The sequence below is a fragment of the Phascolarctos cinereus genome, unplaced genomic scaffold, assembly GCF_003287225.1.
Source record: "Phascolarctos cinereus isolate Bilbo 61053 unplaced genomic scaffold, phaCin_HiC Scaffold_4;HRSCAF=312, whole genome shotgun sequence".
NCBI classification, from domain to species: domain Eukaryota; kingdom Metazoa; phylum Chordata; class Mammalia; order Diprotodontia; family Phascolarctidae; genus Phascolarctos; species Phascolarctos cinereus.
The window spans coordinates 717,102,391-717,116,563 of record NW_027555847.1 but is presented as its reverse complement, the minus strand read 5'-3'; the positions used below and the strand labels follow the sequence as shown (position 1 = coordinate 717,116,563).

General features: G+C 48.5%; 1 protein-coding gene across 2 annotated transcripts in view; it reads right to left on the bottom strand.

The window, feature by feature from the left end:
- ZNRF3 (zinc and ring finger 3) overlaps window positions 1-12,872 on the bottom strand; it is a 200,910-nt gene extending 188,038 nt beyond the window's left edge. The window contains exon 1 of one of the 2 annotated variants that reach the window (XM_020996553.2): window positions 12,669-12,872. The gene's annotated coding sequence lies outside the window, so the exon portion shown is untranslated. The remainder of the gene's footprint in view (window positions 1-12,668) is intronic. The other variant, XM_020996554.2, reaches the window with a different exon arrangement.
- Window positions 12,873-14,173: the final 1,301 nt, after the last annotated feature.

The window sequence follows — 14,173 nt, the reverse complement described above, 5'->3', positions numbered from 1 at the left end:
GCATGGACACCAAAGAAGCATGGAAGCTACTGTGTGAAGTCCTAATTTGCTTCATATATGTGAGATTTTGCTGTTTCTTATAATTAAAAGTAAATTCTGGTTTTTGACTAGTTTTGTAGTTTGATTTTGAGATAACTGGCAACACCTTGGAGGTTTTGCAAAACACTATTCTTTGGGAAACAGATTTAAAGACCTTATAAACATATTGAAAACTCTATTTATGCCACGGTACCGAAACAGTTATTTTCAGACGAATACAGGCAGTCCCTACTTGAAATGACCTGTGTTACCAGATTTCTTGGTGTTGGGGTGAAGAGAAGAACCCTACTCCCAGCAGGATGGTCATGGCCACTCACACTGCTTGGGTGAGTGGGGAGTCCTTCCAATAAGAGAGAGAGCCATAACACTTACCTAAAGCTGTCCTACCAATAAGCCCTCCAGCTTACCAACCATTGCCACCTGCCCGACAGACCCACCCCTCAAGACACCTGGGCCCTCAGCCCTGCAGGAGAATGTTCTTAAATGTGTTGTCTCCCCAAACTGGGCAAATTCCTTGGGAGCAGCCACTGCCTTACCTATCTGTATGGCCAATGCTAGCACAGAGTAAGTCAGTCAAGAAACATTTATTAAACACTTGCTACAGGCCAGGCATAGCGCTAAGCCTCTGGGAGTAGAAAGACAAAAGACAGTCTCTGCCCTCAAAGCAAGCACAATCTGATGAGAAAAACAACACACGAACAAGATATTTTTGTTGTTATTAAGTCATCGCAGTTGTATCCAACTCTTCATGACCCCACTTGGGGTTTTCTTGGCAGAGAACTGGAATAGTTTGCCATTTCCTTCTCCAGCTCATTTTACAGATGAAGAAACTGAGGCAAACAGGGTTAAGTGACTTGCCCAGGGTCACACAATTCTTCTGACTCCAGGCCCATCACTCTATCCACTGAGCCACTTAGCTGCCCAACTAAGATACAGACTGGATAAAATGGAAATGATTAACACAGGAGAGGCGCTAGAACGGAGCCAGCAGCACAGGCATGGTGGAGAAATCCAAAGAAGTCCAAAAAGAGTGCAGCTGAGTGAGAAGGAGATGGCTGGCCTGGGTCCCCTCCCTAAAGCTCAGGGCTCCAGAGGAGCAGAGGGTACTGACTTGAGTACCAAGGCTGATTCGATCTTGTGGGATGATGAGATTTTTCTAATGATGAGGTTCCTTAATAGATGCATTTTCATTTATTCATCGTCAGATGTCAGGAAATGGGTTTCTCACAGAAACAGCAGTTGGGATCCCAGGCCAGTCCATAAAAGCCTGGCTTCCTTTCAGCTCACCTACCCTGTGCCTGACGTACACTAATTCCTCACTCACAGGGGCTCAAAGCCCCAGCCTTCTATGTATCCCCACCTCTGAGCAGTAAAACTCAACTTCATGTACTCTGCTCAAGAGAGTGCTAAAAGGGCCCTCCTCTCCCACTCAAAGAATATGGCTTTTTTAAGACATAACTAACAGACCTGAAAGGCAGGGAAATGAGGCTGCTATGGAGAAACACATCACGAGCAGGAAAAAAGAACACCAAAAGAGGCAGCAAAAAAATACTAAAGAGCAGATACCCTGAGAAGGTTTCACAGGCTGGCGCGGGCCACGTGGGCCATGTTGGGTCAAAACACCCTCCCCGCTTCACTGGGCCCAGCACAACCCAGTAGAATAGACCCTGGGGATGGTGACCAAGAGTGTCAAGAAGCTCAATTATGTTTAATGGCCTGTTTAAGGCAGCGGGGAAGCCCTGAGAAAGGTTTCCACTCAGAACGGCCAATTTGGCAATGTGTTGAAGCTTAGATTGACTGGCCAATGGTTCAGAAAACTCAGGGATTCTGAAGTGATCATTTTTTCCTTCAGTCATCCCAACAGCTGAGGTGGTTTTGGTAAGGATCTATGATGTCCATGGGGCAGAGAGCTCTCCAGTGAGGAAAGCCCCCCTACTAATGTGAAACAAAAACCGTCCTTCAGTTTACAGCCGTGAGAGAGTCTACAGAGCAGAGACATGAGGAAATTTGCCTGTGGTCACACAGCTAATATGTGTTAAGCAAGACTTGAACCCAGGTCATGAGTCAGGGCAACTTTCTACTTTGCTAGTTTGCATGTCCACTTGAGGTTTACTGTATAAGAATGGAATTATACTGTGCTCCTAACCACATATAGAAATATTTTCCTAAGGAAATCCATCTGGAGTCCAAGTTGAGATCTGCCAGAAACATCTTCCCCAGCAATGGAAGCAACATCTTCCTGCCTGGTGAGGCATGGGAAGAACAAAGCCAAGGAGACCTAGTCAAAAGAGCCCTGGATTTTGGAGTCAGAAGACCTAGGTTCAAATCCTCCCTCCTCAATATACATGAGGCTGGACGAATCACAACCTCTTTAATTCTCAGCTACCTGGGAGGATTAGACTAGCCCTCTCCAAGGTCCCTCAGAGCTCTAAATCCATGACCACACATGGATGGAGAGGATTTATTTTTCCTTCCTGTAACAACAACACTGGCAAGTTTTTGGGAGTGGGGGGAGGAAAGTGTGACTGTTCTAGCATGGGGTAAACTCTGACAGTATAAAAGGATGGGAAGGAAGGTGGACAAGGAAATTCCCAACAGTGTGCAGGGAAGGAAACAGAGTTCCTGTGGCTGCCTGAACATGCATCAGGGATGCCTCTACAAGCTGGAGATACATAACTCAGGGACTGCCCGTATAAAGGGCCCAATTTGGAACCCATAGATGATTGAGAGTACAATAAGCAAGAAACATCCACAGAAAAGTGTTATCTAAGAATAAAATTCACCTCCTCGATAAGGGCATACTAAACCTATTATTTTCTATAAGGTTTTCTTATGGGGCTATGAACCTTTTCCTTAGAAAAATCATAAACTGCTTCTGAGCTACCCTGCCCCCCCATCCCACTGCTATTTTTGAACCCTCTCCTCCCCCCAAAAAGGTTGCCATGGCAACAAAAGTACCAGTCACCAAGTTTTATAACCACATCCGCCAGTCCTTGGCGTGCTAAGGGCATGTGCCAACTTTGTTGTCTGTAGGGCATTCTTGGCCACGCTGCACAGCAAGCTATAATCAAGGCAGAAACCAGTCTATTCGTATAGCACTAGTCTCAACATAAATATTCATTAAATGGGAAAACCTATGGTGATGCAATGTTGAGACTGCAAATTTAAACACAAGAGTCAGGAAATGCAGAAATTACCACCACAACCAGAGCCTTCAATCATCCACACTCTGAAGAGGCAGAGGCATACTTAATGCTATAACCTTAGGCTGGACAAAAAGTACTCTTAACAGGAGAAACTGATAACACTGCCATACCCTTTTTAAACTGAAAATTTTAAATCCAAATATTAGCTTTTGCAGTTCATTCAGCAATCATTAAGCCATTAGGTACAAGGCCATATGTTAGGTGCTGATGGGGGAAAAAAAGTCTTGTCCTCCTAATGGCCCTTTGAAGGGCCCCAGTCCTAGTCCAAGGAGTCGTCCCAGCCTAGCTCCCAGAGTGGCCACCCCTCCCCCTCTTAAGGTTCCTTTGAATTAAATGAACGCACCTGTGGATCTACTGGATTTTCCCCAAAGCTTTCCCCATGCACCCTTGTGAGGACACACACACACACACACACACACACACACACACACACACACACACACACACACACACACACACCCCTTCTAAGGAGTTTAAATGCCTAAGTCCCCAGAGACTACGTGGGTTTGGTCTTTGTATCTATCCTCAGGCCTAGCATCTTTTAGGCCTTAATACTCATTGAATTGATTTGGATACTTGAGCAACCAAAAAAAAAATCAACTTCAAAATTCCTCAGTTTACTCTGAGATCTCCCTGGCCTGAGCTTCTCACGCTCCTGAGGGCAGAAGCCGGCCCACAACAGACCCTTATAAATGCTGGTGAAACTGAACTTCATCCCACACTGGAACCAAGGCCTGGGCCCCAGGCTCCAGCAGCCCTCATGCTGCCCTTCCCACCTAGTTATCCGTTAAAGATCTAGGGAAGCTCTCTGAAGGGCAGTTTAAGCACCCACACAGTACTAGCTCAAGACGGCTCTTCTAGAACTACAGGACCAAGGCCACACAATGAGCACCAGCGTGGAGGTGGCCATTAGAATGCATTCCTTCATGCCAGAGTAAACTGCAGAACAATGTATACCAAGAACATCATAAAGGAAAATAACTCTGACGGTCTCAAGAAGCCCAGTCAACACAATGACCGATGAAGATTCCAAAGGCCCGACCACACCGCCTCAGGGCACAGAAGGGGACACTGAACCCTGGAATGGTTTCGCTTGACTATGCTTACTGGTTAGGAGGGTTATGTTTTTCTTTTAAAAAAAAATGGGGGAAGAAGTTGAGGAAAAATGGAGAGCTGCCAATAGAGTTGTCAAAGGAAAAAGGGAAATACAGAAGAGGGTACAGAATGTAACAAAACAGAGGACAGCTCTGAAAGTGATGTTAAACTCATTACATATTTTTTTTAGGCAAGTAACACCTAACAAAGATTCAGAGCCTCATATATTGTCACATTCTGTTATACTTTGTATATGGAATTTTTTTTCAGTTCAGAATAAAAAAAAAACAAATACTTTTTTAAATGAGTTCCCTGACAGCAAAGAATGTTTTTGCTTTGTATTCCTAGTGCCCAATACACTGCCCAACACATAAGGGGTGTCAGGCTTAATCAATGCTTGCCTGACCAAAATAAGATATTTAGGGCAAAATCCGACTGTACTATTTTGACATACTCAAAACCACAAAGGCACAGGAGGACTCTCTACCACCTCAGGGCCATCTGGGCCTTCTGCCCAAAGCGAGATTTCCAACGGGAGGGAATACACACACTCCATCTCCAAACACTGCCCCACCACAGCAGAGGGTTTTCAGTAGTTTCTAAGATGAAAGCAAATTCCACAGTAGATGTTTTCTAGATGCTCAGACACACCTACCTCCCTGCCTGAAATAGTAGCAGGGTGATAAGAACCCTCTATGGATCACCAACATGCAAATACCCATTTCGGTTGTTAACACCAGCTACCCCATCCTCTTGACTGATTCTAGAGTTAACACCTGAGGCAGACGCAATACTGTAACTTAAATTCACATTAGATAACCCAGTAATTTTGCAAGTGAACTTTTCCCTCCACTAGCTTTTTGCCCGGCCCACACTGAAAAAGCCAGGCAGGTGACCAAAAGGGAATTCCAAACAATGATCTCCCCAGAAAAGAAGGAAGGGTAAAACTGTAAATGACTTAACATGCATCTTATGTGGCCATATGTATTTTAATGTGGGAACTTTCAAAAGCAAAGTTTGCCCTTTACTGGAAGTTAAATAAACTCACCAATCTTCTGTTACCCCCAAACTCTCTTCAGGATGTCCCTTCCCCTCAACATCCCGTACATGCAGCATGCAGCAAGCACCTGCCTCAGGACCATGAAGGTTTCTATCATAAGTCACCACACGATGACAGACCGAGAGGTCCAACAGGCCAGCGCTGCTTCACCTTTTGGGGGCCCCGGACCTGTCTGGTGAAGGCTCTAAACTCCTTCTCAAAGAATGTTTTAAAATGCATAAAATAAGGTTAAAAGGAAAACCAATTATATTGAAATACAGTTATCAAAACATTAAACCAACAAGTTCAGGGGCCCCAGGGTAAGCACCTCCAATCTAGTACAATACCCTGACTTGTGACAAGGCAGGAATCCAAGGTCATAGGTGGCAACAGAGCCAGAATGTAACTCCAGATTCTCTGATTTCAAATCCAATAATCTGAGGTGATAGCTAGAGAAACTGTGTAGTAGTCACTGAGTAACGCTGCCAGCAGGAGAACACACACATACCAGAAAAGAAGCTCACTTATCCTAGTAGGCTTTCCAAACTGATTTCAAAAGACCAGCAAAATCTGTTTGATTTGACACCCCAAATTTCTAGGCAAATACCATCTGCCACTGTCTGCTGGAGGTGAGGAGAAGAGAGGAAGGAAGACCATCTACCAGAAGGACAAGGCTTAAATTATAAAAACACCAAGTTCTCTCCTTGAACAAAAAAAAAAAAAAAGGAACCAACTGACCTAATTCCCCTCTCACTATCATGAGTCAACATACTAACTAAAAGGCAGACTTCAAACATTTCATTCAATTACTGGCAGAACAAAGAAAGTCTGATTTGTATTTCCCTCCTTCAGGAGGGAGGTATGATAGCTACAAAGGCCCCATTACCCCAGAAGGTAAAACAGTAAAGCTAATGGGCTCTCAGTTGTGGGAAAGGAGGAAAAGAAGGCCACAGTCTAGGAATTATCCTGCTGTACCAAGGTCCCTGAGTCACTCTGGGCTGCCTGAAGTCCCACAAAGAAAAGTGGCTATTTTAGCTAGGAGAACAGAGGTGAAAATCAAAAAAGCTTTGAGCCAAAGTTAACTAAGACAAGGTCTGGGGAAGGAGGCTAGAGACAAGAAAGGACCCTTTGGAAAAAACACTCAGCTTTGCAACTTGCCACTACTAAAATCCAGGCTTTCCCGAATGGCTTCTCGCTAACAGAAGTCCCTCCCAATGCCTGCTGAATGCAACTGTATCATGGAGGAAGCTTGACTGTGACAATGGGACAGTCCTGGCCCCAGGGTCCTCTTCCCCTAAACTGGCAGGTGGGTGCTTAAGCTGGTTCTGGCTCTGTCCTAACCCCAAGCTTAAGGGAGGTCCCACAGAGAAAAGAAATGCCTTGTCAAGCTTTTCATCAGTGGAAGTTAAGACTGTCTCTCCGCCTGTTCATCACCAAGTCTGGGTCCTTGCAACCATGAAGTTCCTGATATGCTGTAAACAGCACCTCTGAATCCCCACAAGATACAAGAGTGGTGTATAAGGTGATCTCCACAGAGGCACAGCTTCTCCAAATTTCATCCAAGTAGGAAAAGTAGGCAACGTCATTTTAAAACGCCCAGCTGTGATTGCATTTGATGTTTAGGTTAATGGAACGTTTCCCAAGAAGTCCAAAAGAAGGGACATTTGGCTCACCAGAGAATGAACAAAAGGCCAGGAACATCCCTAGGCGAGGCCCCCATCCCGCGGTATGCAGTCCATAGAGCAGCCCCCACTCCCAACTCAGCCTGGCCCAGGTGAAAGACCTGAGGCCTGAGATCAAGGCAAGAGGGGGTTCTCTCATCCACGTGCTGGTGGATCACTTCCAGGTCTCATGATTTAGACCTCTCTAGGTCTCAATGCCTCAAGCAGAAAAGGAAAGGGCTGACCTTCTCTGTGGCTTACAATTCTCTTAACTCTAGGTTTCATCAAAATACCATTTCTGCAGCCACCTGCAGCCCCACATTCCAGGGTCACGAGAGGAGCCACTGGGAGATGTACAAAGCAAGTGTGAGGACAGGTTACTATCTGATTATTGATTACACTGGAACACCTTTGCGTTGCAGTCTAAAGGCATTGCTTCTGGGGACAAGTCATTGATGAAATGCCCCACTCAAAGTGCCACAAAAAAATCCTGCACCATAAAAACTACTCTTAGCGCTTAGAACACCTGAGAGCAAAAGAGATCTCAGGAATTCCAAAGGGAACTTTCAATACTATTGCAATCGCCTGCCCACACTAAGCATGAGGCCTCCAGTCTTGGCTGTCATGCCTCTTCCCTGCGCCTCATCTGCAAAATGGGGGAACTCTCTGCAATATCTGCAGCACTTATGAGGTGTGACAGGCCAAAAGGCATGTTCTTTCTTCCTTCCAGAGGCCAACTAATATAAAAGTTTTCCCCTTGACACAAACAGCCACAATCCCTGGCAGCTTCCAAATTCTAATCAGTTAAGTTCTGTCTGTTTCGAGGATCTGGACTTTCCACACATCTCCAAACCTACCATCTGTCCACAACATACTCCTGAGTAACAGTGGCTCTCGCTATCGCTATGGCTACGGGAAAACTACTTTTCATGGAGTTATGCGACTGTGCCTTATATCTCTGTTTTCCCCAAAGTACTCAGGAGACAGTCAAATGTTTGTCAACTGACCATAGAGCCCTCCTCATCTCAGCCTAGTCAATCAGCTAACATGAATTTATAATATCTATGTTCCAGGCACAGGGTAGACCTGCCCTCAGGTAGCTTATGTTCTACCAAGAGGCCTGTGCACAGTCTCCTCCACCATCCTCCCACTAGGCATCATTAAGGAGGCGCCTCACCACACCTGGCAGGGATCGTTCCGCACAATGGGTAGCCAGACAAACCACTGTTACTCAGCAACAAGGAGAGGTACAGGAACAGCTCAGACCCCACAGGGAAAGACGAGCCACACACCGTGATCTTCCCCATCCTCCTTTCTCTCCAAAGGTGTTTCCCCCACATGAAATCTAGAAGATCAGGAACAAAAAGCCTTCAATGCCGGGCATGTGACGACACCACTTAGCAAAGCCTCCAGTCGTACATAAAACTGAGAAAAATAAAAACGTTTCTCATCTAAATACTTACACGATCCAGCACGACCTAAATCCGGTTCAGCTGCTAGCATGCAATCGTTACATTAGCCCCCCAGTCCATTTTTAGAGGTCCACAAAGCCAAACTTAAAATAGAGAAGCAAAGACAGTGTCGAGACCTACCACCAACAGGGCAGAGAAGCCACTTTTCTAAAATCAGTGGCAGGAGAGTGAGCACTTTTAGCAGGGATCACTGCTACCTCCCCCCTCCCCAAAGAGCTAATTCACACTAGTTAACTCCTATCTAAACATCCTCAGCCTTCTTCTACTTTTAAGACCAATACACCACGCAAAAATCCAAACACTGAATTCAAAAGTTATATAAAAACTTAGTATTAGATTCCTCCTACTAACGAATTTCTTAAGCCTTTCTAAATATTTGACTTTCAAGAGAAATGCACTTCCACTTTAAAACAGCCTCTTTCATCTCTAGTTATGCAAATTTTTTTCTGTTTGTTTAACAAACCCCATACCCCTGGCTAGTGTTTAATCAGGTCTTGATTTAACATCACTAGCCCTGGGATGGGCACTGCCAAGTCTGAAAGAGTTTCACATAATGAGCTCATTAACAATAACTAATTGGTCCAATACTGAAATATGTATCAATATGTCTATGAAAATGAGTTTAGGACTTGGGGGGGGGGGGAATCATCTAAAAACAGAAACAGTGGAAGTGGAGTGTGCTCCCAAACCAAGGTCTAGAAATCACACAATTACAAATGTTCTTTATACAGGAAAGACTTCATGCTGCTAGGTGAGAGTAATCATTTTATAGATGGAGCAACAAAAGCTTCAAGGTGTCACATGTCACCTGCTGCCCCCCTTCCCCCATTACACACCAGATGAGACGCAAGCCTGAAAAGAAGGGAAACCAAAATGCCCGGCTACCATCAAGGTTCCTGTTCAAGTCACTCAGTTATCTCTCAGCCTTATCCTCCTCATCTGTAAAATGAAGATGATAACAACAATACCCACTTCATCTAGACTGTGGAGAAGACAAACGAGGTAGCATGTAAAGCCCTGGTCAGAACTTCAAGCGTTATAAAATTGTTAAGAGCAGTCAATCTGCCCTTCACCCAAAGGGTGTGTACCTATGTGTATGTACGTGTACATATATATACATACACACACACACACACACAAATAATAACTCAATGTAATCTAAGCCTCACTGAGACAGAGCAGCTCTCTAAATCATGAGCAATTCTACAGAACTGTCTGCTGGAAATCATAGCAATTTTTAAGTTTTAAAACCTCAGAAAACAAAAAAAAGGACCTTTCCTTTTTTAAAGGATGGTTCACAATCCTGCAAGGCTTTAGGCCACGCTTCAGTACAAAGAACTTTTCTTAGAAGTTAAAACACGTATATATTTTAACTATTCTTACCTTATATTTTAACTTACTCTTACTGGCTATAACTTTAAAGAAAAAGTTATACACACATATATACATATACGTATGCATGTGTATATACACATATATGCATGGGTATACATACACACATATGTAGATGTATATATCTTTTTAATCTGGGCTAAAAGCCTTAAAATGTTTATCCTAAAGCAAAATGCTGATGTGCTCTCTGTTCTAAATGATTTCTTATTTCTTACTCAACCTGTGGTCCTACCTCTTCATTAGACAGGGCTTTTTTATTTCCCACCTTAGGGGGCCAAAGAGTGAGTCCTAGCCTAGTATTTCTGCTAGGTGTGTTGCACTCTATACACACATATACATGGACACACGCGCACACACACAAGTACGCACATACACACACAGCACATGCTCGGCTCACTGAAATGGAAGACAGTGGCTGAGCGACCAGTGGAGCCACGGCCAAGTTAGTCAAGAGAGAAACTCTGGTGAGGAAAGTCTATTCCACGGTTTCTGATCATCTTAACAACATTATTGCAGTTACAAGTGAATTTTCGACACCTCTTAGTGATTGCTTAACAGGCAAACCTTATTAAATACCATTTAAGTCCTTTTCTCTTTACTTAGCAATTGTTGACTTAATTTTTTTGGCCAGGCTAATGGACCACAAAAGGAGTTAAGATAAGCACTTCAAAAGTCTCCAAAGGGAAAAAAGAATGGCCTCCTTCTGCCAAATTCACACATTATCTCCCTCCTCAAAAGGATAGAAGTTATAAATGGTGTGTTGAAACTGCTAATTTTGTATTCAATGAATAACCAGAGATTAGCTCCAAGTGGAGGGAAGACTCACCATTTGGATCGCTAGCTAAGCACACAAGTTGCCTTCCTAAGGCAAAAGCTGAAGAGAAACAGCCAGAACCTTAATGGGCTCCTTCAGAAAAGCTGGAGCACCAGTGTTGTTCCCAGAACACCTTTCTTCCTGGGGCACTGGAAAAAAACAAAATTGCTTCTAAAAAATTCTTCAGGGCACCAGTGACTACCTGAGACAGGGAGATAAGGAAGGGGGATTCTTTGGGTAGTCTTAGCTAGTCCTGAGAGAAGAATTTTGGAACAGTCACCAAAGCATGCTCATTGGATGAAAGCTTACATAATTAAAGATGATTAAACATGATTAAAAACTGTGAAAGAGTCTTTAAAAGTGTTCCCAGTCCCAGAAATCAAACAAGACCTTCACTTCCCTTCTGTTCACCCCACACAAGTTTGGAGTGGGAGAGGAAACACACAGCAAAGCAGCCCACAGGAGTAGCCCAGGTGCAGGGACTGAGCTGGGGACGTTACCACTCCAAGTGTCTGTAAGGTGGGACACACACACACACACACACACACACACACACACAATCCAAACCTTGCAGCAATGAGAAACAGAAATAATAACCTTGCTTAGGATCCAGTTCCTTTATTACCCAAAAACCCAGGCAGAAGTGGAGCAGACCGAACAAGCCCGGGTCAGCAGTGACTACATGGCAGGATTACATCTGAAAGCTCCTCCTGCCCCAAACCTGTTCAGTGCACAGCCGCTCCCCAGCCCAACTCGGGTCCACTCCGAGACCTCCCCAGAGAGGCACCCAAATCCTTGGAAGGTAAAGAGTAAGACTGGCCAAGTAAACAACCCGGGGCAATCAAGCCAGGCCTTCAAAGAGCAGGGTTTGTTTTGGTTTTAATCCCTCCATCAGACTCCCAGTGGAATGCAGACACCTTTTCATTTGGTAGGGAGGTGCGGAGGCCAGTCAATCCCAGGTTGCCTCCGTCTCCCAGCAAGAGTTCCTGGCAAAGAGATGGAATGAAGGTCTTCCGTCCTCCTCCAACTGCTCTTCAATTACTACGGAGGAGGAATTTGTCATGCAACTTAGCCCGAGAACTTGGTGAATCCCCAAACCTGCTCCATTCTTCCACCAAACACAATCCATCAATGCTCACTACACCTCTGGAAACCCGAAAGGACCCACCGATCGGGGGGTGCACTGTTTTGTTCTGTTTTCAGCTACAGAGACACAAGTTTTAAAACTACCGCAAACAGACCAAACAAACAGTAAGCATTCCGGGGAGGGAAAAGCATTTGGTCGCGTTCAGGTCCCTTCTAGCTCCAAGCCTGAGGAAGGACTCCACGAAATTTAGGATCATGAAAAACATTAACTGATGCTTATTTTACGAAGGAAAGCGAAGGAAAGCTGGCCAAAGGGGCTGAAACACACACACACACACACACACACACACACACTCTCCTCACCATGCAGACACCTCTTCCCAGAGCTCACTCGTGTACCACCTAACACTCAGGCTCTGGCACGAGCGATGCACAGGACCCGCAAAAACATCCAACTCGTGGAAAAGGGACACCCCCGCCAGGCCCTGAGGCTCCCCCTCTCTGCAAGCCCAAACCTTCGGGCTGACACTCCTCCGCGCCCTCCCGCCCCCTCCCCAGCCCCCGCCGTTTCGGTGGCCCCACGCGAGCCCGGACCCCCCCCCCCACGTGCAAGGACCGAGCTGGAAGGGAGGCTGCGGGGGACATGGGAGGGCAGGACGCAGGGTCCGGCCGGGCCACAGGTGGGCGGGCGGCGGGCGGGCCTCAGCGGCCTCGCTCGTCCCCCCAGGGGAGGGCAGACGGGGTGCCCGCTCCGGCCCCCCCCCCGGCCGTGCCGACGCCCCCTGCGGCTGGAGGGCCGGCGCCCGCCGCCTCCGGCCGGCCTAGCGGGGGGAGGCGAGCGCGGCAGCGCAGCCCCGTCCGTACCTGCACGATCTCGCCCTCGGCGCTGAGCGTGGCCCCGGCCCGGGAGAAGCGGCCCGTGAGGCCCGTGGTGTAGGTGGTGTAGTCGCCGCTGGGGCTCGACTCGAACAGCACCACCTCCACGAACGCCGTCTCCTTGGCCCGCGCGGCGCCGGGGCCCGAGGCCGCCAGCAGCAGCCCGAGCAGCAGCGGCAGCGGCCGCACCGCGCCCCGGGCCCCGGCCCCGCCCCGGGGGCCGCGGGGGCGGCCGGGCCCGGGGGCGGCGGCGGCGGCGCGGCCTCATGGTCGGGCGGCGGCGGGAGGAGGGCGCGGAGGGCGGCAGCGGCGGCCGGGCATAGTCGCGGGGCGGAGGCGGAGCGGCGGGAGGAGCGGCGGCGGGCGGCGGGCTGGCCGGTCACAGGAGCCCCATGGCGGCAGCGGCGGCAGCAGCGGCGGCGGCGGAGGAGGAGGAGGCGGCGGCGGAGGCTTTGTGGGTCTCAGGCTCCGCTCCGAGGAGGCTCCCGGAGCCGTCGCGCCTCGGCCCTTTCATCGGCTCCACGTGAGGGGTTATCCCCGCCCCCCAGCTCCGTGACCCGCTCGGCCCGCCCCGCCCCGGCCCCGCCCCCAGGGGGGACAGGGCGGCCGGGAGGGCGCGCGGCCCGGCCTGGAGCCCGGCGAAGCGGAGCGGAGCCAGCGCCAGCCCAGCACCAGCCCAGCAGCGGGCCCGGCCTCACAGCGCCCCCTGGGGGACGGGGCAGCAGGAAGGGCCGGCCTGGAGCCGGGCGGAGCGGAGCGGAGCCAGCGCCAGCCTAGCACCAGCCCAGCAGCGGGCCCCGACCTCACAGCGCCCCCTGGGGGACGGGGCAGCAGGAAGGCGGCAGAGGGGACTGAGCCGAGCCCAGTCCACTATCGCCCCGCCGCCACCCACTACAGAACAGCCCAGACAAGCCTAGCCAGGCACCCCACAGGCCGAAGCCACCCCTTCTTCCAGCACAGGCACCCCCTCCCCACCTGGCTGGCCGTGGCCCTCCACGGGGCACCTGAGCCTCTGCATGTGCAGGCCCTCCATGGTCACGTGGCTGCCCTTCCCCCCCACCCCCACCTGCTCTGGAGGCAGCAGAGGAGTCACAGCCCTCAGTGACCATTAGTAGAGGAAGAGGAATAATGAAGGGCTAGAGCTCTGGGCCTGGAGTCAGGAAAACCCAAGTTCAAATCCAGCCTCAGACACTTCCTAGCTGGGTGACCCAGGGCAAGTCACTTCACCCTGTTGGCCTCAGTCTCCTTATCTGTAAAACGAGCTGGAGGAGGAAATGGCGAACCCCAAATGGGGTCACCGAGAGTCAGACACAACTGGCCAGCAGCAAAAGTAACAACAAAGTAGTGGCCGTCAGTGGCCATAGCAGAAGAGCGGTAGTAGCCAAGGTGGTCATTACTGGAGGCGTAATAGCCCTTAGTGACCATCAGCACCAAGGACCAGCTTTTCCAGACAATGGCACTGCGCTCTGGGGCTCCAAAGAAAAATTAAAACA